The sequence below is a fragment of the Motacilla alba genome, chromosome 4 (genome assembly GCF_015832195.1).
Source record: "Motacilla alba alba isolate MOTALB_02 chromosome 4, Motacilla_alba_V1.0_pri, whole genome shotgun sequence".
Lineage (NCBI taxonomy): Eukaryota > Metazoa > Chordata > Aves > Passeriformes > Motacillidae > Motacilla > Motacilla alba.
This window is the reverse complement of record NC_052019.1, coordinates 2717934-2742417: the sequence shown is the minus strand read 5'-3', so window position 1 is coordinate 2742417 and position 24484 is coordinate 2717934. Positions and strand designations below refer to the sequence as shown.

Sequence of the window (24484 nt, the reverse complement as noted above, 5' to 3'; positions counted from 1 at the left end):
GGGCGAAAAGTGATGCATGAAGCCTATACAAAGCTGCCCACTCAGATTTCTGGGCTTTGTTTGCACGGGTCACATTCACTTGTCACAAGTTACTGTCTTCTTTTTGTCAGCTCTTTCAGCAATGTCACACATTTATTCCAGCTCAGGCAGAGTAGCAGTAGTGCTGGCCGAGCAGGGAGCCTGTGTTTGCAGAGCACGGGTGAGAAGACTTCTGAATTTAGATCTGAAATGTTGATTATATCCTAAATGGTTCTTCTTGTGCAATTGGAAACCCTGGGATCCTGGACATCGTTGTGCTCCCAGCTCTGGTGTCACCTCTGAGTAGAGATCGTGGTGGTCTCAAATCAAAATTGGCTTAAAATGCATTACTGGAGGAGGGGAAGGAGGGTGGGAGGTAGGAACAGACCCACTACCAAACAGGTGCTATCTGTCCCAGAGGGTATGAGTGGGAACTGTAGAATATTTGGTTGGAAAGGTTCTTTAAAGGTCATTTCATTCCACCCCCTGCCATGGGCAGGGACACCTTCCACCATCCCAGGTTGCTCCAAGCCCTGTCCAACCTGGCCTTGGACACTTCCAGGGATCCAGGGGCAGCCACAGCTTCTCTGGGCACCCTGTGCCAGGGCCTCACCATCCTCATAGTCAAGAAATTCCTTCTAAAATCTGGGTTCACCCATTTTCCATCATAATTATTTTCATGATCCCAGCAAGTTTACAGGGAGGGTAGGGGGGAAGCATTCCTGATGGCATGCAAAACCTGGAATGGGAATGTGGGCAGGATCATCTTCTCCAGTCCTTAGACCACCAGCCCTGAATTAGGCTCACAGAAATAGTTTTGTTTAGGAAAATCAAGAGGCTTGTTCAGAAATGCTGGAATTTCTTTGGAAATTCAACCTTCAAAATCCGCAGAGAAGCCACCTCTGCTCCCGGCAGCGGGTCGGAAGCTGGGTTTTTTGGGATTGCTGCCAAGAAACATTTCTTGGAAACCCTTCTGTGTGCAGTGTGAACAGCAGGACAGGAGGTCTGGGTTTGAACTCAGGATGATAAAACCAGGGAGGTTTTGGCAGGGCTGTGTTCAGATGCTTCGTTCTTGGCCTTTCTCCTTGGGGTGTACGGGCAAACTCCTGCCTGGGCTGGCTCAGAAGCTTCCATCTGACTTTGTAGCAAAGCTGAATTTTTCCACTGACTAGGAAAGTTTTGCAGATTGTCACAGCTCTCTAATTTTTTTTTTATGGATTTCTCCAACTCATTTACTACACCCAGTCTGTATTTTTCAATGAAACTAGTGCTGAACCTTCCCTGCAGGGGCAAGAATTTTCATAAAATCATGAAATGGCTTGATTTGGAAGGGACATTAGAGACTATCTGCTTCCAACACAGGGACATCTTCCACAAGACCAGGTTGCTCCAAACCCTATCCAGCCTGGGGATTCCCTGAAACCATCTCCTGATTTTGTGATTCTTTCAAAATGGATGAAGCTGTAGCTTGGAGTATCAATTACTCCTTGACCCAGGTCAAGCTTTCCCGTTTTTTTTTCCTGTATGGGTTCCCCATTGCTCTCTCTGAATCCCTTCTTTCTATTTTTTTTAGGAAACTGTAAAATTTATGTGGAGAAGGAAGGAAAATCTCTTTCTTACTAGAAGGGCCAGGTCAGCATCTTTTTTTTTTAAATCCCTGTGAGAGCAATTTTTCAGAAAACCTTGTGGGAGGCACAGAGCTTGAGCCTAGTGGAGAGCTTGAACACTCCCTTGACTGGAGCTCGTATCACCAGCAGGACCAGAAATCTTTTTATCAGTGACTTTACAGGATAAGAAGGAGAATTTCACAAAGGATGTTCTTCTTCCCTAAGTTTGATTCTCCAAGGAGGCCCTGAGAAAAGCAGATCCACTGGGAAGTTGGTAGCTCCAGACAAGTAGGTGCATGCAGTGGTGTGCATTCTCACCTGTAGGTACACAGAGAGCTTTCCCAAATTGCCCAGAACCTGAGAAAATGGAGATAAAATCAAAAAGGCAATTGCAGTTAATTACACTTCCAAGGCAACTGGCGATTGGTTGGAATCCTGTGGGATTTCTGAGGCCTCCCAGTGCAATTTCAGGTGCAGTGTGGGCAGGAAGGTTTGGTGTCTGTGGTTGGAGATGTCTCAGTTGTGACTGTCAGCTCTGGCTGTTGGGTTGTGCATGGCACAGATGTCACCCCCGAGACACAGCTAATGTCTCATGGCAAATTCTTCACAGAAATTTTCAGTATAAATTTAAAAAAAAATTTTAAAAGCATTTTGTGCATGACTGAACTTTGTTGTTCTTTTTCCACCTACATTCTTTCCCATTTCTTCCCATCCTCACCAAAACCTGGCCTGAATTTTGTTTTGGGCAATAGGAAAAAAAGCCACAAAATAAGACAGGTAATGTCTTATTTTCTATTGTGTGAGCTTGGAAAATTAAAGGACAAGCCTTTTAACTCCAGAAGAACCAAAGTTTTGAGGGATTCAGCAATGGGAGTCACAAAATACATAAAGCTGTATGGGGCACTATTTCCTGCTGTGTCCTTCTCTTCCTGAGGGAATTTGGGTCAAAAAATGCTCTGCTAACTTCAGAATTTTGCTTGACCCAACTTTTGGGTCTCCAAACACATTGTAACCATGTCCCATCAAACTCCTGAATTATTGTTATTGTTGTTGTTATTATTATTATTATTATTATTATTATTATTATTATTATTATTATTATTATTATTATTACCTGAATTTGCAGTTTTTGGGAGGTTCATGTGAGTTATTTGTTCAGGCCTGGACTTCACCAGAAACACATGATGTTTTTCAAAAGATAACACAGACTTGGTTTTATTCCCTTAAGATGGCAGATCTTTCTTCAAAGAATCATGAATTAAACAAGACAGTGCCTCGCAGTGGGTATTAAGGAAAAAATAATAATTTTTAAAAAGCCTTTGGAATGGTCTTTCCCTCTGGCATCTTCACTCAGGTTCTGCAATCAGTAATTCAAAGGAGGTTTTGTGGGGAGGCGAGATGCAGGAGTTGATATGACTTCCCCAAGGGTGAGAACTTTGAGAGCAGGGACCTGAGCATTAATCTCTCTAATTCCAGCTCAGCACTTCACTGTGAGATCATTACTTTGTGTGATTAATCCGTGCAATGCCTCCAAAGCCTCTAAAACCATAATGCTGCACATGTATTGAGGAATGTTGCTGCCAGTTGGAGTATTTGGGAGTTTCTTGCCATCCCTGACACCTTTTTGCTTCAACTTTGAGTACAGGGAAGCACTCCCTGACCTTGGTTGGTCTTTCTCTGTTCTAATCATCGGGGTTGATGCAGTCTTCTTGGAGGAATCCTGTTTTCAACAGGGACAAAGAGTTCTCAGTGCAAAAATCAGCTGAAATGCATTTGATAAGTACAGGTTCAACAGCAGCCATGACAGCATCATTCAGAGTTTTCTTGCAGTGATGTGGGTCCTTAAAACTCATTTCCTAAATACAGGAGAGCAGTAACAGGACACAGTCTGTGTTCATAGGCCCCTCCATCCCAAATGACCTTCAGAACCTCCGAGCATTTCCAGCCGCATCTGAGAAACTTCAAAATCCTCAAATCTTGCGAATTCTGTGAAAACTGAGTAGCAATGGGGGGGGCTGGGTGGAGAGACCTTGAGACTTCCCAGACTTGATGCAAATTCTGGAAATTCTTCAGTCTAAATTTACTTCTTAGGTAATCCATGTCTGATTTTTAGGATGTTGCCAGCTCCTCAGTTGAGGTCATGGTATTACCAAAGCCTCGAGCGTGATGCTGGGCGGTCACTTCGCCCTTCCGCTGCCTTAACCCCAATTTTATCCAGGATGACTTCATCCCCCTTCTCTCGGAGGCACGTGCTGCCTCTTTCACATTGGCAGATTTTCCAGCAGCACCTCACACATCTCCAACTCTTTGTGAATCCCGTCGGCGCCCAGAGCCCTGGGAGTATCTGATGCGTCACGTTGCAAAGTGTGAAATTGAAGACTCAGCCCCACTTTGATGCTTTGGCTCTGTGAGCAGCAGAACTAATGTGGCTCAGCATACTAATGAGGGAGGTATTTATTGTTCAGGGCCTGGCTGGTGCTGAGCTTCACCCTTGAAAGATTCCTGGGAGGATGGTCTTCCTCTCGGGATGGGCCTCGTGGAGTCCTTGGCAAACAACTGGCATGGCAGTGGCAGGGGAAAAAGCTCAAATTTCAAGGAAATAGCTCCAAAATTATTGTAGTATTAGAATTATATTATATTTATTATATTAGAATTATATTATATGTATTATACTATATGTATAGAATTGTATGTATTAATATTTAAATTTTAAAATTTTAAATATTATATATTTTATTTAAACTATTTTATTATAAAATATATTATTAAAATTATTAAAAATTATTCATTTATAATTAAGGAAGGTAGTAGGAGGGATTGAAGTGGAAATTGTGGCTTTTCATGGAGAGAAAGTGAGGGCGAAACTAAGGAGAGGCCTAAGCCCACAGGTCACCACAAGGATAAAATTAAGATGCCAACAGCTTTCAGCTTCACTGGGGACATCAGAAATGTTGTTTTCATTTTTTTGGAGAAGCCCTTCTCCAGCACTGCCTGTTTGGGTCACTGACATCTGTTCATATTAACTGGAAGGGAACCAAAATGAGCGAAAGTGTTGCTTTTAACCTTGTCTGGGCTTGGTGGAAAAGCACTTAGAACTGAAAGCTGGTGGTGGTAGTACCTGGAAATGCTGACTGGAAAAGGCTTCATTGAGATAAAACCTTTTTATGAAGACAGGACTTCAAAGTTCTGTGTGTTTGTCAAGTGCTACATGCTTTGGGCTTTGCTGGGAGAGAGGAATCCTCTACACTCCTCAGATTTCTCATCTGGGCACTTCAAATTCTCTAGAAAGGGGTGAGGGATTGCTTGGGAGAATTCTGCTTGCAAGGATGGCTTCCACCAGGAGGGGAGAATGCCACGGACTGAGGGCTTGTGCACGAGGGTGTGGCAGTTTCTGGGAATTTTTGACTTTTCCCTGGAGGCTGGCCAGGTTGGAGACCCAAACCTCTGAATTATGCGTAATGTAATAGCTGAGTTAATGAAAAATCACAGAATCATTTGGGTTGGAAAAGATCTCCGAGATTATTGAGTCCAACCTGTGACCCATTCCCACCTTGTCACCAGGACTTGAGCACCAAATGCCATGTCCAGTCATTCCTTGAACACCTCCAGGGATGGGGACTCCACCACCTCGCTGGGCAGCCACCTGCAATGCTTAACAACCACTTCCATGAAGAAATTCCTTAAAATGAGATGGTCTCCTGAATATCTGTCCTCTTGACTCAGCTGGAGAGCCTCCAAAAGCCGAGATGATTTTGGTTTAGGTTCCCTCAGCAATGAAATGTGCATCAAAAATCACAAACACACAAATCCTGCTTGGTTTGCTTATCTTCTCCACATCCAGCTTTTATATCTCTGGGATGGTCTTGATTTATATCCACCAAGAAAAATTAAATTCCTTCTGAACCGCACAGAACTCAGAGCAGCGCCTTGACACGGCGTTGCTTGGGGAACCCAAAGAGTTTTAGGAGCCTGGTTGGAAATTCCAACAGCAAACCAGGACTGTTTGCAACCAACTTCCAACTTGAAATCCTCCAGGAGCACAATGCACTACAATTTAGAGCAGCTTTCCTGGGTCAGGAAACAAGCCCAGGCACTGCTGTATTCCTGTGTGTGATATTTCTGACACACAATGTTATCTTGGGGATTGTTACGTCGGCTTTTATGTGGCGCGGGGAGGGTGGGGCAGAGGTTAATTGGTCATGTTAATGGTTTTCATGTTCTTAATTTAGGCTCTCGGTGCTGTCCTTGGGTTTGGAGGGAGTGACAGGAATTATTTATTCTATTGTGGTGCTGTCACATCTGTGGTGTGGGGAGATGGCTCCAGCTACAGCCCAGATCACTGAAAAAGCTCATTCAGTCGAGTTTTGGGGTTTTCTCCTGCTTATACCATGTTGGAAGGTCCTGAGAATCCTAAAGGATGGACTTGGTCTGAAACCAGACCTGTCTGGACAGACCTACCCTTAGCTGGGCTTCAGCTGAGGGAGAGGAACTACTCGCTGTGGATTTATTCAAACCCATCTCTGGCAAAACGTCTTTAATTCTCCCAAAACGTGTTTCTTTGGACATGTGTTCTGGAAATGCAGTGGAAACTAGTGCAGAGTTCATGGCTTTGTGGTTACAGGGCTTTTTTCCTTCATAGAATTACAGAATTATAAAACTGTTTGGGTTGGAAAATGCCTCTAAGATCATTGAAGCCCTTAACCCACCACAAGCCCATGTCCCCAAGTGTCACATCCACTTGGCTTTTAAATCCCTCCAAGAGTGGTGAATCCATCACTGCCCTGGGCAGCTGTACCAGGGCTGGACAACCCTTTCCATGGAGGAATTTCCCCTCATATCCAATTTAAACCTCCCCTGGTGCAATTTGAGGCCATTTCCTCTTGTCCTCAAAATAAAAAAAGCCCCAGAAATTAAAACCCCAAACCACTGCAACACCCAAACCCTCAACTTGTTTTGTTTAGTGACCGTTCCTAAAATAGTTCTGTTCACCAAAGCTATGGAAATAGGCACCTAATGCAGTGGTTGAGGGGTGCAGCTCAATGAAAAATGAAAAAATACTGGCTTTTTTTTTTAATTCTTCAGTGTCTGGTGAGAGTAGAAGAATCAGCGAGGAAGTTAAAATTTTGGAGTCTTCAGATTCCTAATGGCTCAAAATGCATATTTTTGCATGAATTTAAAGTTAACCAGTGTTCCAGACCAGGTTGGACAGGGCTTGGAGCAACCTGGGATAGTGGAAAGCATCCCTGCCCATGGCAGGGGGTGGGACCAGATGATCTTTAAGGTCCCATCCAACCCAAACCACTCTGTGATTCACAGAAGATATTAAATACCTGTCTCTTTTACTAGAAGCTGAAATGTCACAGCCATCATGGGTTGGTTACAGAAGAAGCAAACACAACCGTTCTGCCAGGGATCAAACTTCCTTTTTATTTATGATGTGCTTCTCTCACACATAAAAAGCTTATTTGCTAAAGACCATTTGCTTTTCTTCAGCCAGACCGACAAGGCTGCGCTCAGGAAGCACCAGAGGGATGGCTTCATTTTATAAAAATAAAATAAAAAAACACTTCAGAGAGAGCTCTTCGTGTTGTACTTCCTCTGTTCAGGATTCCAAGTCTTTCACAAAACTGAGCAGAATCCCATGGGGCCACAGCCATCCCAGGGTGGTGGATTGAATGACTTAAGTATCTTTTTCTGGTCTGATTTGTGACTGTAGCTTTAATTTATTGCCTCCTCTGTGAACCACAGATATGTTTGTTATTTGCAATTACATGGTAAAAAAAAAAAAAAAGAGCTTTATTTGGATTTTTAAGTCGTTCTTTGCAGTGGCATTTGTTGCAGTGAAATCCTTTTATGAGGCTTGTGGGGAGAGCCGGGTTGAAATAGTTTCTCAAAGGGACACGTGACAGGCAAGTGGCTCGAGGAAGGGATAGGTTGGATATTGGGAAAATTCCTTCATGGAAAGGGTGGTCCAGCCCTGGGGATCTAAAAGCCCTGTGAATGTGGCACTGCTGGGGGAACAGTGGACTCAGTGACCTCAGAGGGCTTTTCCAGCCTTAATGGTTCTCTGGTTCTGAGCATAAAAATGAAATTGTATTCCTTCGTGGGGCCAGAGTAGTGTGGCATTCACCCAAGTCAGTTTTACACATGGAATATTTGGATTGTTCTTTTTTTTACTGTTGAAACCCACCTACCTGAAATTTAAGCACCCACGGGAGCTGAACTTCAGTTTCTCTTTCAAAAAATTGTCCCCATGACACGCACCTCGTGGTCTGATGTTCATGGTCACCATATTCACACACCTTGAGTCAGCTGCCTCCTCCTTGTCACTTAACACAGCTTTAAAATGTTCCTGCTGAAATGTCCTCTGTGTGTAACAGTTTCTCTGTTTGGCTTGGCTGAATCTGAAAATTTTGCATTTTTAGAGCAGGGAGAAACTTGTGGTCCAGATCCAGGGATTAGTGATAAAATATTTTGAGGGGGAAAAAAATTAGTTTTCATATTGGTTTCAAATTCATCAATCCCTTAAAAAAAGCAGAAAGAGAAGATGCTCAGAGAAGCTGGGGCTGCTCCTGGATCCCTGGAAGTGTCCAAGGCCAGGTTGGACAGGGCTTGGAGCAACCTGGGATGGTGGAAGGTGTCCCTGCCCATGGCAGGGGTAGAACTGGATGAGCTTTAAGATCCTTCCCACCCAAAAAATTCTGGGATTCTCATAAGATTCTGTTCCAAAGGACACAGTTACCAACCACGCTGTTCAGCTGTGCTGGTTTGGGGAGGCTCTGCTGTCTGGTTTCCAGTCTGTTGTGAAAAAAAGACATCTCATCCACAATGTGGTGGAGTTGTAGACCCAGTGCATGGAGCAGCCAGGCGTGAAAAAAATTAGATTGCTCATAAATATTTTCACTATATTTTTAAAAACGTTGCCCAGTAATTGCTTTCCTATCATTACCTTCTGCCTGCATGAAAATAACATATGCTAGCATGAACCCCAGTGGCAATGGGGAAGGATTGAGTGGGAGAAAACGAGGTTATCTCTTGATCAGTATTTAATCAGCTCAATAATAATATTTTGATTAGGAGAAGTAGTGCACTGTCCCTCAGAGAGGCACAGGCTTCTTGTGATTTCTGTGGCACCAGAGTTGTTTGAGGAGGGTTGAATCCCACACGGCTTAAAAACACCAAACCACTAAGACCAAAGGATCATCTTTTAACAACTCTGTCATCTGCTTTAAATCCTTTCCGTTTCTCCAGCCTGAGTGCCTGGAAGGAAACTGGAGCTCTTCCCTAAGTGGTTTTGCTGCCTCTGGCCTGCTCTGGACCCCTTTCATGTAGGAGAGGAGAACTTGTGAGCAGGGGCACATCAAAGGGCCTTGAGTTCAGGGATTATCAGCACCCGAGGGCAGGGTGGTCTCAGGGCTGCTCCTCTTTCCATTTGTCCTGGCCATGGGCATGAGGTGGCTCCAGTTACAGAATCACAGAGTGGCTTGGATGGGAAAAAAACCTCAAAGATCATCCAGTTCCAACTCCCTGTCATGGAAGGGACACCTTCCACCAGCCCAGGTTACTCCAACCCCATCCAACCTGGCCTTGGACACTTCCAGGGATGGAGCAGCCACAGCTTCTCTGGGCACCCTGTGCCAGGGCCTCCCCACTTTCACAGGGAAGAATTCCTTCCCAATATCCCATCTAGCCCACCCTCTGGCACTGGGAAGCCATTCCCTGTGTCCTGTCCCTCCAGGCCTCGACTCCAGTCCCTCTCCAGCTCTCCTGGAGCACCTTTAGGCCCTGCAAGGGGCTCTGAGCTCTCCCTGCAGCCTTTTCCAGGTGAACACCCCCAGCTTTCCCAGCCTGGCTCCAGAACAGAGGGGCTCCAGCCCCTGGAGCATCTCCATGGCCTCCTCTGGACCTGCTTTAACAGATCTGTGCCTTTTTCTGCGGGGAGCCCAGAAAATGCCATTGATCAATGCCTTGGCACAACCCTGCAATTCTTGGCTTTGGGATCTGGCTGGAATTACTGAGCTGAGCCCAGGCTCCCTTTCCTCACGCTGCTGGGAAATGAGGAATAACCCAACTGCCTCCCAGGAGTTCTGCAGCTGCAGAAGGTGGTCTGTGAGAGCTGCAGGGTCCTTTGTACCTCCCTGTCCTTCCCTGAGCACACTCCCCACGCTCCCTGCCTGCCGTAAGTCACTCCCTTCTGGTGTTGAGAGCCTCTCTCTCCATCCCATGGCTCAGGAGGCAGCAGTTCCTGATGGATACAGCACAGCAGATCATGGCACTGTGCCACCAGCCTCACCAGTGACCTCAGCAAAGCCCCTCTCCCTGCTCCTGCTGCTTAAAATCCAGGATAAAAGGCAGTGTCTCATAAAAAGGAAGGTCTGAAGGTGATGCTTGCACGTAGCTCTCTTTGTTGTCGGTGTCTGTACTCCCGACGTCCTTCTCATCCTTGGAAATCTAAAGGCTCTGTGACATTCAGCAAAGGACTGCAGTGCACGGGGCTTGTGGCAGTGTGCAGTTAATCACCAGGCTACATCCGAAGAAGAAAGGGAAACTCTTTGCTCATAAAAAGGGCAGAAAAGGGATCAAGTTTTTTGCATAAATCAAGAGATCTTTGCAGCAGCGCGGTGCAATTGCTGGGAAAATTCATAGGGATCTCAAAGATAAGGGGAACAGGAGTGCTGAGCACCACTGTATTTTAAAAACCCCACGGTTCATCGCTTTTTTTGGATGTTAGAGAAAATTGTGTGGGCAGAAGTAGTGGTAGAGTCTCTGCACTTGTATCAGGGAAGCTGCTGATGGGTTTCACCAAATATTTTCATGGTGAATTGAGATTGTGGAGGAGATAAATGGTAGACCTCTCCAAAATGCCTGGAGGTTCCTTGTGAAGGGTGGCAAACTGGATTTCTGGGCTTTGAGGATGCAGCCATGAGGGAGTTACCAGAAAGACAAAGAGATAAATCCAGGATTACTGCTGGGATGTTGGCTGACAGTAAATATACCCATGAGATGTGCAACAGAAAAACCATGAGTGCCGATGCTGGGTACGGTGCAAATCTCCACAGATTGGTTAAAAAAATCCCCGAACCCTAAGTTTTTAAAATGAATTCTGCAGGGAGAAGAGGTGGAGATGCCAAAACTGGGAGGAGCTTTGAGAGGCAGCGTTGAAAAGCCGTTTCCTGAGTGGGAGGCTGGAAGGATGGATCCCGTAGGTTGGAGTAATACAGAAATGCTGCCTTTCCTATTGCCCCCCTCATTCCCTTTTTTACTGGGCCATATTTATTATTTCGCACGGGTTATAATTCCTCATTGGTGCACGGGGGTGTGGGAGGGGGAAGGAAATGATGCTTTCTTTGCAGGACTTTGGGAAGAGCTGCAGAGTAAAGGTTTGGCTCGAAGAGCTCGGTAGAACTGCCACGCTTCCGAGCGAATTCCTGCAGGTGAAGTAACCTGAAACCTGGCATTTGGGGTGTGGCAGAGGAAGATTGCAACCTGTCCAGTTTTGCCTTGTAATGTTACACACCGTGGAAAAGGGCCTGACTGGGTTTTTTTAACACTTTGTCTTTTAGGCTTGTAATGGCTCGATGGTTTTGGGGCGCTCCCCAGCCGAAGGTGGCTGGGCTTTGTTTGCCTCCAGAGCCCTGTTTCCCTTCACACAGTCACAATCGGGCAGGAAACGGGTTTCTTGTCCAGCCAGCCTGGTTTTCTCGACAGCAAAAGCTGCCTGGGTCCTGCTGGGAAGCTCTCCAGCTCTGCTCAGCCCCGTGCTTCTCTGTGCAATTCCTCCAGAGCAGCATCCAGCCCAAGCTTGGCCTCACCTGGCTCTGCACAATGCTTCTTGCAGATTTTCTACCTTTTACCTCAAAAAAAAAAAAACCCAAAAAAACACCCAAGCAGCTTTGCCTGTTCCTTTTTATGTCATTGTACAAAATGCAGCTGTCACACCCACCAGCTTCCTTTTAGGTTTTACCCAGCTCTGGGCTCTGAGTGCCTTGAATAAAGGGATTTATGCCTGGACATGGCAGTGGCAGGCTTTTCTCCTGGCATGACCAGACTCTCAATGTGACATTCAGAGCTGTAAAACACTCCCTGACAATAGCTTGTGTTGTTCAAAGAGCAGCATAAATAATCGAGGGGGGGGTTTTTTGGTTTTTTGTTGGGTTTTTTTTTGTGAGAAGAATAACATCTCTCCAGGCTGAGGAGGCGAAGGGCAGGCTCTGTTGGAATGTGGAGGGGAAACTCAGGAAGGGGTGACTTGGAAAAGGGGGACTTGAGGTTGTTTTCTAGAAGGTTTGTAGCAGCATGGTGTTGGGCTATCTCTCAAACAAGGTGTTGGAGCACCTCTGTAAAAAGGAACAAACTCTGTTCCTTTTTACACACGTTTTTATACAGAATAAAATAATTCCATGAACCAAGTTTCTGTGTGTTTGCAGGGACCTTGTGGCTCTGCACAACTCCCTGACAGGAGGGGACAGCCGGGGGGGTAGGGCTCTGCTCCCAGGGACAGGACGAGAGGGAACAGCCTCAGGTTGTGCCAGGGGAGGCTTAAATTGGTTATTTTTGCATGGAAAGGGTGTCCAGCCGTGGCACAGCTTCCCAGGGCACTGGTGGAGTCCCCATCCCTGGAGGGATTTAAAAGCCATGTGGATGTGGCACTTGGGGACATGATTTAGTGGTGGCCTTGGCAGTGCTGGGAGAATGGTTGGATTCAGTGGTCTTGGAGGGCTTTTCCAACTTTTTCATTCTGTGATTGTTCCCAAGGCTTGATCCATCTTGAAAACCTCCAGGGATGGAAATTGCCCAAGCTCTGGGCACCCAGCTTGACTGACCTCATGGTGGAGAAGCTTCTCCCTGCACCTTGAACATCTCCATTCATCTTCTGCCCATCACCTCCTGTCCTCCCACCCTGTAAGAGCCGGGCTCTCCCTTCTCCCCAGTGTCCTTGGAGGTGCTGGAAGGCTGCTCAAAGTCCCCTTCCTCACCTGGTGCTGGTAGCTAAATATGCCCAAAGAGAAAAAGAGACAAATATTTGTGTTTGTGCACCTACCACATACCTCAAATTAAAAATAGAAAAATAAATTTTTTGAAGAAATTGCCAAAAAGATGCATCAGCAATTCAGTGGCATTTCTTCCTGGTTCATTAGCCCATGTATCTGGTGACTTGCCTCTTCTGAAACTTTCCTAGAAAACTATTTTTTTATTTTGCTTCAGTCTTTACATTCCCTGCTGTCAGTACCTAAGAGGTGACGTGATCCCAGCATTGTTTTGTCACTTAGGCATCTTTTTGGTGCTGTGACCTGAATACAGGGCAGAGCAACTGCTGATTTAATCCTCTTCAATACAATTTTTATCTTCTTTCTTACAGTTCTTTGTTTTAAAAATCAAGAATTTCACCACCAAACCAGCTTCTTTTTTGTTGATTCCTCCAATACTATAAAGTGAAATAAAATAAAATAAAGCACTGAATAAATAAATGTATTTTGTGTGATGAACGTGCAGAAGGAAAAGCTTTTGTGCAGCCTTTAGACACAACCTGATTATAAGCTCATCTATTAAAAATTTTTTAATTAAAAAAAACCCTTTAAATATGCTTATTTTGTTTTAAAAACTGTTCTTAAAATGAGCTTAAACTGGGGGAAAAAAAATCCCCCATACAGTAGTTGTGGCCATGCTCAGAGTCTGCCCAGCACGTGCCGTGGGTATGAATGAGCACTGACAGTTTTGTCTCGGGGCTGGATTAGGCACAGTTGCTACTGGAAACTGCACAGCCCGGCTCAGGGAGGCTGTTCCTCTCCAAAACAGAGTCCCTGCCCATGGCAGGGGGTTGGAATTTGAAGATTTTTGAGGTCCATTCCAACCCAAACCGTGCTGTGATGTTCTGGAAGCAGCACCAAGGTTGGGGAGCTCACTGGGGTGTGAGGACGTGCCCCATCCAGCATCACTAAATGTCACTTGCTGGGTTTTGACCTCCAACAGAATCCAGGGGAGGCTTTTCCTTCTGGGATTTGCTGTGAGCTGCAATGTTCTTACCTTCATTTCTTTAAAAAAAGAAGAAGAAAATAATTTTTCAGGGTTCAAACCCCACAAAGTCAGGTTTTGCACGGTTTGGGATTCATCCCAGCCACTTGCAGGGGCAGTGGTCAGTCCCAGAGCAGCAGCAGTGGCTTGGTTTTGAGATGTAAAACAAAACCTTTTGTGCAGCAGGGCTGGTGTGTGCTGCTTTCTGCTGTCAGAAGGGAAGCTGAGCCCTGAGCTCAGCCCTTTCCTCCCCTGGCCTTCCTGCGAGCCCGCTGAGCTGACCCCTGTCAATCAGCAGCGCTTTCAGAATGAGTGTGTGGGATAAAGCTCCAGAAAGTGTCTGTGTCAGCTCAGGGGTGCTGCCTGCTCTGCTGGCTTTGGGGCTGTGCAGAGCTGCCCACGTGCAGTCAGTTTTGCACAGTCATTTTTGCCTATCAGAGGAATTGGGCTCCATAATCCTCCTGGGTCCCTTCCAACTCAGGACATTCTGTGGTTCTAATCTGGGATCTCTGATCTGTAGCAGAGCTCAGTAATTTTTTTTATCCTAGATCCCATTCATTCTTTCTAGACTCAGTCTAATAAAGCCAGCTTTGAGCTGCAGAAGGGACAGGGAGGTGTGGCATCCCCTCCAGAATCACTGGGAGCTCCATGTATGGTCTCTGCACAGGGGATGTGACATTTTCATACTTAAAGGGGTTTAAAGAGGGAGAGTGATTTTTTATACAGGCAGATAGTGATAGGACAAAGGGAGGATGGTTTTAAAATAGAATAGAAGATATTTAGATTCAATTTTAAATGGAAATTCTCTATTATGAGCCCTGAGAAGCTGCGGCTGCTCCTGGATCCCTGGCAGTGTCCAAAGCCAGGTTGGACAGGGCTTGGAGCAGCCTGGGATGGTGGAAGGTGTCCCTGCCCGTGGCAGGGGATTGGAATGGGATGATCTTTCAGGTGCCTTCCATCCCAAACCATTCCATGATTCTCTAACACCTTTTCTGCAGGGAGATCTCCCCTCCCTGTGCTGGCCTGCCCTTTGCAGGCTGAGAAAAGCACAGTCGGGTTTTATTTCACCCTGGCAGCATATTTTAAAACCAGGCTGACAGAGCAGTGGAGCTGAGAACAGAAAAGATGTCGAAGCTGTGATGATTATTGGGAATGCAAGAGCAGCACAGGAAATGCAAGGACGCAGAAATAATAAGAATGTTATTGGGTTGGGCTGTTTGGATCACAAAAACTACTTGCTTTTAGGGTTTTTTCCAGACATTTGCTCATATTTTTTTTGTCATTGACTGCTGTGCTTGAGTGAAACCCCCCCTGCCCTTACCTTGGGAGGTGCTGCTGCTGTCAGTAGCTCTCAGGGCAGCTTTGCCACCAGGACCAGCCAGTCCTCCTCTCTGCTGCCAGAGAAATCCTCAGCCCTTGCAGAGCAATGACCTCCAGTTTATACTTATATACCTGGAATTCTCCCTGGAGCTGTGTTGTGCAACAGGGAGCGTGATTCCACATGTGTTTTATGTAAGCCAGAGAGGATTTTGGGTGTTGTGTTGGAGAATCAAAGCCCTGTTTGGGGGAACCTGCAGTCTGACTATCCAGTTGGACAAGCTCAACTTTCCCTGCAATTTAAATAGACTCTGCCAGAATGTTAATTGTGCCAGGCTCCAGAATTACCTTTTAACTCCTTAGGAGCATGTAGGGTTTCCAAGCCTCCCTCACTCTCCTGTTTAAATGGAAACCAGCAGCTTTGGATGTGTGTGTCCATCACCCACTTATTCCCCTGGAAAGCTTTTATGGCTGCAGTGTGTCATTTGGGATAATCCAGAACATTTCTGCACAGCTCAGGAAGGTCCTTTCCTCCCCATCTGCTTCCCCACTGTGTGGAATTGGGGATCTCCCTCAGAGCACAGTTTTTATTTTTATTCATCCCAGAAATTCTCCTCGTTGAGGCTGACTGATTGGTACCCGTAATGTCTTGGCGCTTCAATTCTGTTTACTTGTTCTCAGTTTATGGCACTTCCCAAACTAAATTCAACCAGAATAAACAGCATCCAGAGAGAGAAATTCCAGTTCTTTGTGAATATCAACAGCACTGGAGAAACAGCTGCTCAGATCAGGGGCAGGCTCACTCAAAAATCATTATCTTGTTTATTAGAAGGCAAAAAAGAGCTTCAGGTGTCAGAGATAGAGAAGGGATCATCTCCAGTTTGGTTTGTTGTGGTATTGTGGGAACACAGGTGCACTTAGCCCCAGCTGGAGCTGTGGCAAAACCTGTCCCCTGGAAATGCTGCAAGCTTTGCAGTTGATTTACATGGATGCAGAGTGCACCCCTGCCTGCTCACAGATTGTTATTATTTTACCATCTGTAAAAGTTTCTGCAGCAAAACCTTCCTTTGAATAGAGGAGGTTTATGATAGCAAGGAAAACAGGCATAAATTAGGGCAAAACCATTTGGGTTTGTCTTGCTGCAGGGCAATAGTGGGAAAAGAAAAAGAAAATTAACCTCCTTTTTCCCAGGATACTGCCTTACCTGGAGTGTGTACCTTCCCAAAGAGGTGGCAGATGGATTTCTTTGTTTTTCTTCAGGCTTGTGAAGCATCCAGGATTTTTGGAGGAGCAGCTGTGTACGTCAAGAGTTAGATTTAGATGTCTCTTTGTAGCCTGGCATATTCCAGCTGCTGCTCCTAGTGGGGTGGACCTGTCACGCACAGGATCTTCTGATGCCGTCCTGGACTCTGGGATGGGAATGGTGGCAGCTAGGATGGTCTTTAAGGTCCCTTCCAACCCAAACCATTCTGTGATTCTGGGTTGTTGGGGGCCTGAGTACTTGGCGCCTTCACTGTTAATTATTTTTTTAATGTTTAGGTAATTAATAATCTCCAAGAAGGCCTAGTAGCTAAGGTAGGACAGAATATCTGTGTGGGAAGGCAGAGTCCTGGCTGGACGTTTGGCTTTCACTTGAGGGAAGGACCTGGGCAAATTTGAACTAAAAATGTGTGGGTTTAAATTTAATTAAAAAAAAAAAAACAACAAAAAACAAAAAAAAAAAAAAAAAAAAAAAAAAAAAAAAAAAAAAAAAAAAAAAAAAAAAAAAAAACAAAACAAAAACAAACAAACAAAACAACTAAACTTTTTAAAGCAATATTTTGTACTTTAAACAAAGAATACAGAGTTATGGGCAGACTTCCAGAAAAGCAAAAAATTTATTGCTGGAGTAGGGTCTTTACTGGTGAAACAAAACTGAAACCCCCAAAGGGAACCAAGACCTGTGGTGGCCTGAAGCCTGCAGGAGATCACTGTGATGGATTAAAGGGAAGCTCCACAGCTGCACACAACACCTGCCACCACAGCTCTGGCAGAGCTTTTCCATCCATGAGGAGGTCTCATCCATGACTTTTGGCTCCACTTTCCATCTCCAGAATGTCCAAAGGTTACACAATTCCCGTGGTAGGACTCCCTGTGCAGAGTTGGAAGGATCCTGCTGCCAGTGTGATGAGTCCTGTGGGTTTAGTCCTGCTGTCCACTGCATCCCCCAAAAAAACCCATCAAAACCTCTGGCAGGAAGAAAATCAAGTCCTGGATCTTCTGCTGGTTTTGAGAATCTGGATGGAGTAGACCAGAAGGTGGCTCCTCCAGGGCTGCAGCTGGAGAAGTTTGCCCTGTAGCCCCTTTGTATTGTAACAACACCCTTAATGCTTCCAGACCTGATGCACATGAGGGTTTGTGCCCCACTTCTCCTGATCCTTATGTCTGCAGAGTCCCCACAGACTTCAGTGGTGTTTGTGGGGCAGGGGGATTGTCAAAACCCTGGATTTCATCCAGCCTAAAGGCTACCACAGAGCCAACATGATTGTTTGGTGCAAAGTGCTGAGCAATCCGCAGCAGAGAAGAGCCTGGTCCTGCAGAGTGTCCATCCCTTCCCTCTGGAGTTACCACAGGGACACCCCTGTCACGTGTGGGGGAAGTTGTGTCCAGGTTCAGGTTGGATATTGGGAAAATTTCTTCATGGAAAAGGATGTCCAGCCCTGGCACAGCTGCCCAGGGCAGTGGTGGAGTCCCCATACCTGGAGAGATTTAAAAGCCGTGTGGGTGTGGCACCTGGGGACAGGGGTTAGTTCAACCACTGCTGGCCTTGGCAGTGCTGGGGGAATGGTTGAACTTGATATTCTTATATCCAGCCTAAATAATTCTATGATTCTATAAAATTGAGTGGCTTTATTCACAAATTCACTTTGACAATGAATTTAGAGGTCTGGCTATGAAGCTCTTTCATGAGCACACTGAAGCAGTGCAGTGACAGTGGCAGAAGTGAAACCCATTTTCATTTGGTCTCTGCTGCTCTGGTTTGGTTTTTTTGGGTTTTTTTTTTTGCTCATGTTTGGCTTTGTTAAAAGCCTTACTCTGCACTATCATCATCTGCTGAGGGTTTGTTTGAGGTTCAGCTGGAGCAGGATGGGGCTGAGGTGCACAGGGGTGTGTGGGTGTGTAACGGGGTGTCCTGATCGGTGCTGATAACAGATCTGGAGATGCACACACCTCGTCCTCAGAAAGGAGCCACCAGAAAGGGTTCTGAGGAGCCCAGGTGTCAGCGACAGGCAGAAAGGAGCCGTTGCTTTTTGAGCTGCTGTAACTCTGATCTTGTGTCCCGAAGGAGAGAGGCACACTATCCTGGCTACAACAATCTTGTATTCAAATGCACAGCTCAGAAACCCATCTGTGGGAGGAATGAAGAATATCCTGTTGCTGTCCAGTGCTGTAACTTGCTGGAGCTTGATCCTTGGGTTGCTTCCTGAATGGTCATTCCCTGAATGTCCCTATCCCTGTCCCAACTCCTTCACACGCAAAAAATCCCAGCCAAAACCACCACTTGACTCCTGCATTATGTGGATGTGTCTTAAAATCAGATCCTGCTTGCTTTCAAGTGGATAAATCTCTGCCTGGGGCTTGGCAGGCTGTGGGCTGGGATCTGGTGGAATGATGGGCAGGAAAACCCAACTGAAACCTCTCCCAGCAGGAACAAGGATGTTTCCATCACAGTGATTTGCCCTGGTGAGCAGAGCAGGGAGTGGCAACACAGGTGGGATGTGGGTTAGGGACGGCCCATGTGTCCCTTGGTGAGACAGGGAAATTCTGGAATTTGACAATTTGGCAAGCAAAACACATGATGGGATATGGGATTTATTTCCCCAAACTTTCGGGGAAGCACGAATCATAGAATACTGGAATGGTTTGTGTTGGAAGGACCTTGAAGATACCTCCCACTTTCCCAGGTTGCTCCAAGCCCTGTCCATCAAGGTTTGGAATGGCCTTGGACATTTCCAGGGATCCATGGGCAGCCACAGCTTCTCTGGGCACCCTGTTGCACTGCATTCATTCACTCCCAGAATGCACAGGACACAGCACAGCCTCTTGCAAGCTCTTGGTGTGTGTCCCACCTGCTCTGTTCACGGTGTGTGTCAGATTAAGACACCTTCCCAAAAATGAAACCAGCTCTGAGCCATCAGCAGAAGTTGCCCTTGAAGCATTTTGTGAGGTTCTGCCCCCAGTGCACTGCTCAAAACCTCGTGTCCATTCCCCCTTCCCAGCTGCTCCCAGCAAACCCGGGCTGTGCAGAGGACAACTGGTCGTGCCAGTGGGTTTTTTTTCCCCCCTTCAGACTTTTGTTTATTCATTAAGGAAGTCAAAAGAGGAAGAGGAATAGAAAGGTTGCAAATGTTTTGCTTAGAAATGAGACCTCAGTGACTAGGCTGCACGTTGCCCTGCGTGGGATACGTTGGGCAGCTCCAGTGGCCCCAGTGAGAGCTCAGGAAGACCCAGGTGCCCTCCCAAGGTGTGCCCAGGTAAGGTCACAGCTTGTTTGTGCATCTGCTTACATCCATATGGCTCAGGGTTCCTGTGGAAACAGGCTGGGAGAGCTGGGGTTGGTCAGCCCAGAGAAGTGAAGGCTCAGGGGAGATCTTCCAGCACCTTCCAGTGCCTGAAGAGGCTCCAGGAGAGCTGGAGAGGGACTTTGGGCAAGGGCCTGGAGTGACAGCACAGGGGGAATGATCTTTGCACTGACAGAGAGTGGGCTTAGACTGGATATTGGGGAGAAGTACTTTACTCTGAGGGTGCTGAAGCCCTGGCACAAGTTGCCCAGAGAAGCTGTGGAGCAACCTGGGACAGTGGGAAGTGTCCCTGCCCATGGCAAGGGGTGGAACTGGATATCTTTAAGGTTCCTTCCAACTCAAACCATTCCATAATTCTGCATGCCAGTGTTTGACTGTCAGATCTTCACTCATCAAAGCCTCTCGTACAGTTGTGCATCCACTGGCTCCCCAGAGCCTGGCTCATAAAGCCAGTGTCAACCTCTGCATCCCAGGATTTCTTTTCCTAGCCTCATCACTTTATTTTGTAAAGGATGCCTCTTTTCAAACAGCTTTGCCCCGTCTCTTTGCACATTCCAATCTAAGAACCAGCAAGGGGTAAATTTTACAGGCACCAGGAGATCTTGGGGTGCTCCTGCTCTGGGATCAGCCATCAGCCTTCATCCCATCCACAGGGGAAGACCTGGACTGTAGCTCAGAAAATGCCAGGGAATGGTTCCTCTGTGCACCCAGAGAGGGCGAGGAAAGGAAAGCAGAGAGCTTTGCCAAGGGAAATGGTGCTGTTACACACAGAGTGTTTTCTTTGGGTGTTTGTTTCCCAGCCCTTGCCCGGGATGCAGAGCTGCCTTTGGGAGACTCAGCCCGGCTTTATCTCGGGGTGTGGCCTTGCTGCAGGCTCTTATCAGGTGTGTCCTGGTGAGCAAAGCCATTCAAACAAAAGCCTTTCACCTCCATTTGTGCACAGTTCCTGAGCTTGCCCAGGGGCTGGTGTTCTGCACCAGGGTGGGATTGGTCTACAATTAATGTGTCTGCAAGAAAACTGATGGGTTTTTGGTTGTTAATATTTTTTTTTGGAGATGGAAATCCTAGGGTGGATTGGTACAGATGAATGAGGTTAGAAACACCAGTGAGGCTACACAGAAGGACCAGGACCAACATTAATTCTATGAGGATTACAGAATATTAGAATTATAGAACCATTAAGGTTGGAAAAGACTTTTAAGATCACCTCTGGAAGGATTTGTCATGGCTCAGAAGCGTAGGAAAGCTTTTCCTCCTGAAAACTGCTGGCTTGTTCAGCTGTCAGGAGAGAGCTGGATGCTTTCCTTGCTCTCAGCTGCTCCCTTAGCTCTGACAGGCTGTTTGCTGGGATGAAAGCAGAGACATCAACAGGCAAAACTGTGAGAGCTGCCTGCATTTGTTGCTGTCACACCTGCGTGGTGGCACTGCCAGCACGGCAAACAGGCAGGTAGAGTAAATAACGCTGGATTTTTTTTTTTTCCTTTAGTTCTTTTTCTACAAGAAAGGAGATAACGACTGGATGCTGTCCCATTTTCAGCCTAGGAATTGTTTGCCAGACTTGAATTACAGGAATTGCTGTGGTGAGGCAGAGCAGCTCCATTAACTGGGAGCTGGCAGGGGCAGGGGGAGCTTTGCGCGCCGGGGCCCCGCGTTGTGCTCCCGTCAGGAACGATTAAAGGAGCTGTTTGTGATGGCAACAAAACCAAATTGGGCTGATGCTTTAAGGGGAAATAAAACAGGGAAGAATAACTTTATTGAGCTTGTTTATTAAATCTTGCTGTGTTCCCTTCTGAGCAGCAGAAACTGTTGGAGCTGCTGGTGCAGCCAGCTCGTGTTTTGTCTTTCCCTTTTTTGAGCTTGATTTGGTGTGGAGAGGCTTTGCACAAAACCTTTGCATATCCCTTTGGCTTAGTTGCAATCCTAAACTGATCTGCTGGTCACAGACTAAAACTAATTATCACCAAAGAGTGCAGAGAAGAGGTTTTAAAGCTGTTGTTTTGATAAGATGCTGGGTGTTCAGAGGGGCTTGGGAATTACTGGGTGTTAGGATGCTGATGTTGGCCCATGCCAGTATCCATATTCCATCACAAGGAGGGAGAGATGAGTTTGCTTTCACTGCTAAACTACTTAGAGAAGGTTCTGCTTAAAGATGGGGGTGAAAAGCCACCATCCAGCTGCTCATGCTCAAGGGGAGCAGCAGAAGAGCAGAAGGAAGCTGGCTACAGATTTTTTTCCCCTTTGTATCTCTCTAATTCCTTTGTCCCTGCAGCTGAAACAACTCAGTTCTGCTCCCTGCTCCAGCTGGCTATGGAGCATCTCCCAGTTCCCATGTGCCTCTGCTCTTTTAGTGTTTCATCCTTCCACCTTTATTGAAAACTGTTCAGTTCCACCCGCTGCCATGGGCAGGGACACCTTCCACTACCCCAGGCTGCTCCAAGCCCTGTCCACCCTGTCCTTGGACACTTCCAAGGATGGGGCAGCCTCAGCTTCTCTGGGCAACTTGTTCCAGGTTTCCCCTGGGCTGGTTTGGTGTTTCACACCCTTCTTCTCTGAGCAGTGATGAATTTTTGGTGCTGTACAGAGCGTATTGTGTTTGCTCTCACCTGTGGCACAGTGAGAGTTACCAGATGGTTTGCTCGAAGTTGATTTTTAACACTTCTAGTAGTAGTAGCTTAATGCTTGCTGCTCTTCTGCTGTATGTTTTTGAGCCAGGCAAAGTGCCAGCACGTCTGTCAGTGGAAAAACTCCTGGCTGGATCCTGGAGAACAAACCAACCTCAAATTCCCTCTGAAGGGAGAGACCTCAATTCCCACAGGGAGGATTTTTCAGCATAATGGTCCCATTTGGTAAACTAGTGACCAGTTTTAGAAGGAGAACTGGATGACTTTGGGAGCATCCCCTAGTGTCCATAAGGAGGAGGGAGATGTGGTGCAACACCAGCCCCTGGAGCTGGAGCTGAGCATCACCAGCAGCAGCAGAGCCCCTCTCTGGACAGGGACACCAACCACAGCCCTGCAGGGTGCAGGATACCTGTGGAATAGCTAAAGAAATCCATGTTTTGGTAAAAGCCCCTGAAGGTCTTAATAAAAATCCCTTCATAGTTACCTATGAAGGTAGACTTACCTGTGTATGGTGATTTAATGATTTAACCAGGTCTCTGCTGTGATTTTTGGGGTGTTCTGTGCAGGGCAAGGAGGATCCTTTTGGGTTCCCCTGAGTTCTGGATGTTCTACAATTCCAGAAGGAAAAGCAGTCACCTTGCAGTTCATTTGTTCCTCCCCTTATCCTTGCTCATTCAATTGGAAAGATTTAGGATTTTTTTTTTTTCTTTTAAGACAGGGATCATCAGGTTACTCTTATGATACCTCCCTGATCCCATTACTACCTCTGTTGCAATTCAGGTGGAATTAGAAGAGGTGCAGTGGAGTGGCTCTGGTTTTTATGAGGATGACTTGTTTCTTCACATAAATTTGATACAGCAGAGTGCCAGGAATTTGGGTCTCCTGCTCTTTATTTGGTTTACACACACCTCAGAGGGTTGTTTTTCCAGCAGCCTCTCTCTGCAGCCACCTATAACTCCACCTGTTTCGTGCATCAGGGGGAGTTTAGGATGTGATATTTAGGAACCAGAGAACAGAAACCAGCATTCCAGAGGAAGCAGATCCCACCAGCTCTCCTCACCCCCTCTCTTCTTGTTTTGGCTTCCTGTGGGGCTGTGCCTGCCCCAGCAGGATCCCAGAGGAGCTCCAGCCTTTTCAGAGGCAGCAGCTCCCTCGCAGCGCTGTCCCAGAGGACTGTGGCAGATTGCAAACACTCTCAGCACAATCATAGCAGCCCAATTAGCATAATGATGCTGCCTAATTTATGCACAAATTGCCCTAATTTATGTGTGTCGATACATATGATTAAACCAAGCACAGGTGGAACAGGGTTTGGTCTCACCCAGCCAATGAAGCACAAAGCTTCCCAATCCCAAAATGCGTGAAAGGCCCAAAAATTCCCTCTTTCTATTACTAAAATATGGAGCTTTGTGTTGTTTTGCCCTGGCAGCATGAATGGGGTGCAGGGCAGGGCTAAACTCATGGCAGGAGGCAAGAGAATAAAGGATTCCTGGGCTGAGATTTGCATGGATTAAAGGCAGCTTTAATTTGCCTTGATACACTTGGGTTTCAGGTGGATTAACAGGCAATGGGATTTGGGGCTGTCTAGCCAACAAATAATACCTGCCTTCCTGTTATTTTAATTCTTTTAATAAGGGATGGAGGACTCAGGAACTGTGGGCTACCTTTGCCAACCCCGATCTTGAGCATTTTTGTGTGTAACATTTTATGCTATTAATATTCCCAAATAACAAAACTGCTGTCGTCATCTGAATTCCCAGAGCATTTTCTCAGCAGGGTTCTTCCAAAAAACCCCTCTCAGACTGTAAACTTGTAGTCCCCATTTTAATAAAAGAAACAGGTGATTTTCTTCCATAGAATCACAAACTGGTTTGGGTTGGAAGGGATCTTAAAGATCATCTTGTTCCTGTTAATCTGTCATGGTCTCCATCACCTGTGAAATTCTGGGATTTTCCTGCACTTAGCACCATCCAAAGCTGTGCTTGGAATCTGTCAGCTTTGTGAATGGAGGAATAAACTGACCATGAAAATATTGACAGCACATTTGCTTATGCCAACTTCCTGACTCGATCCCATGGAATTTACCACTTTGTTCCAATGTACAGAGCTAACCAATACTCCTATCCCAAATCCCAAACACTGTACCAGCTCCTGGGAAGACAATGAACTCTATCCCAAAAATTAGCTCTCTCCCAGCCAAAACCAGGACAAGCTGGTCACAGCACCAAGCCTGTCTGAGTTGGAGAAGTTTGTGGACAATGCTCTCAGGCACGGGGTGGGATCCTTGGGGTGTTCTGCACAGGGCTAGGAGTTGGACTTGGTGATTCTGATGGGTTCCTTCCAACTC

General features: G+C 46.3%; 1 protein-coding gene across 2 annotated transcripts in view; it reads left to right on the top strand.

Moving 5' to 3' along the window:
* The window catches only part of PTPRA (protein tyrosine phosphatase receptor type A), a 122135-nt gene that overhangs the window by 29344 nt on the left and 68307 nt on the right, over positions 1-24484 (top strand). Inside the window, exon 1 of one of the 2 annotated variants that reach the window (XM_038134666.1) lies at positions 19390-19468. The exons of the other annotated variant lie outside the window; for it this stretch is intronic. The gene's annotated coding sequence lies outside the window, so the exon portion shown is untranslated. Of the gene's footprint in view, positions 1-19389; positions 19469-24484 lie in introns of those variants that run through there. 2 annotated transcript variants of the gene reach the window in all.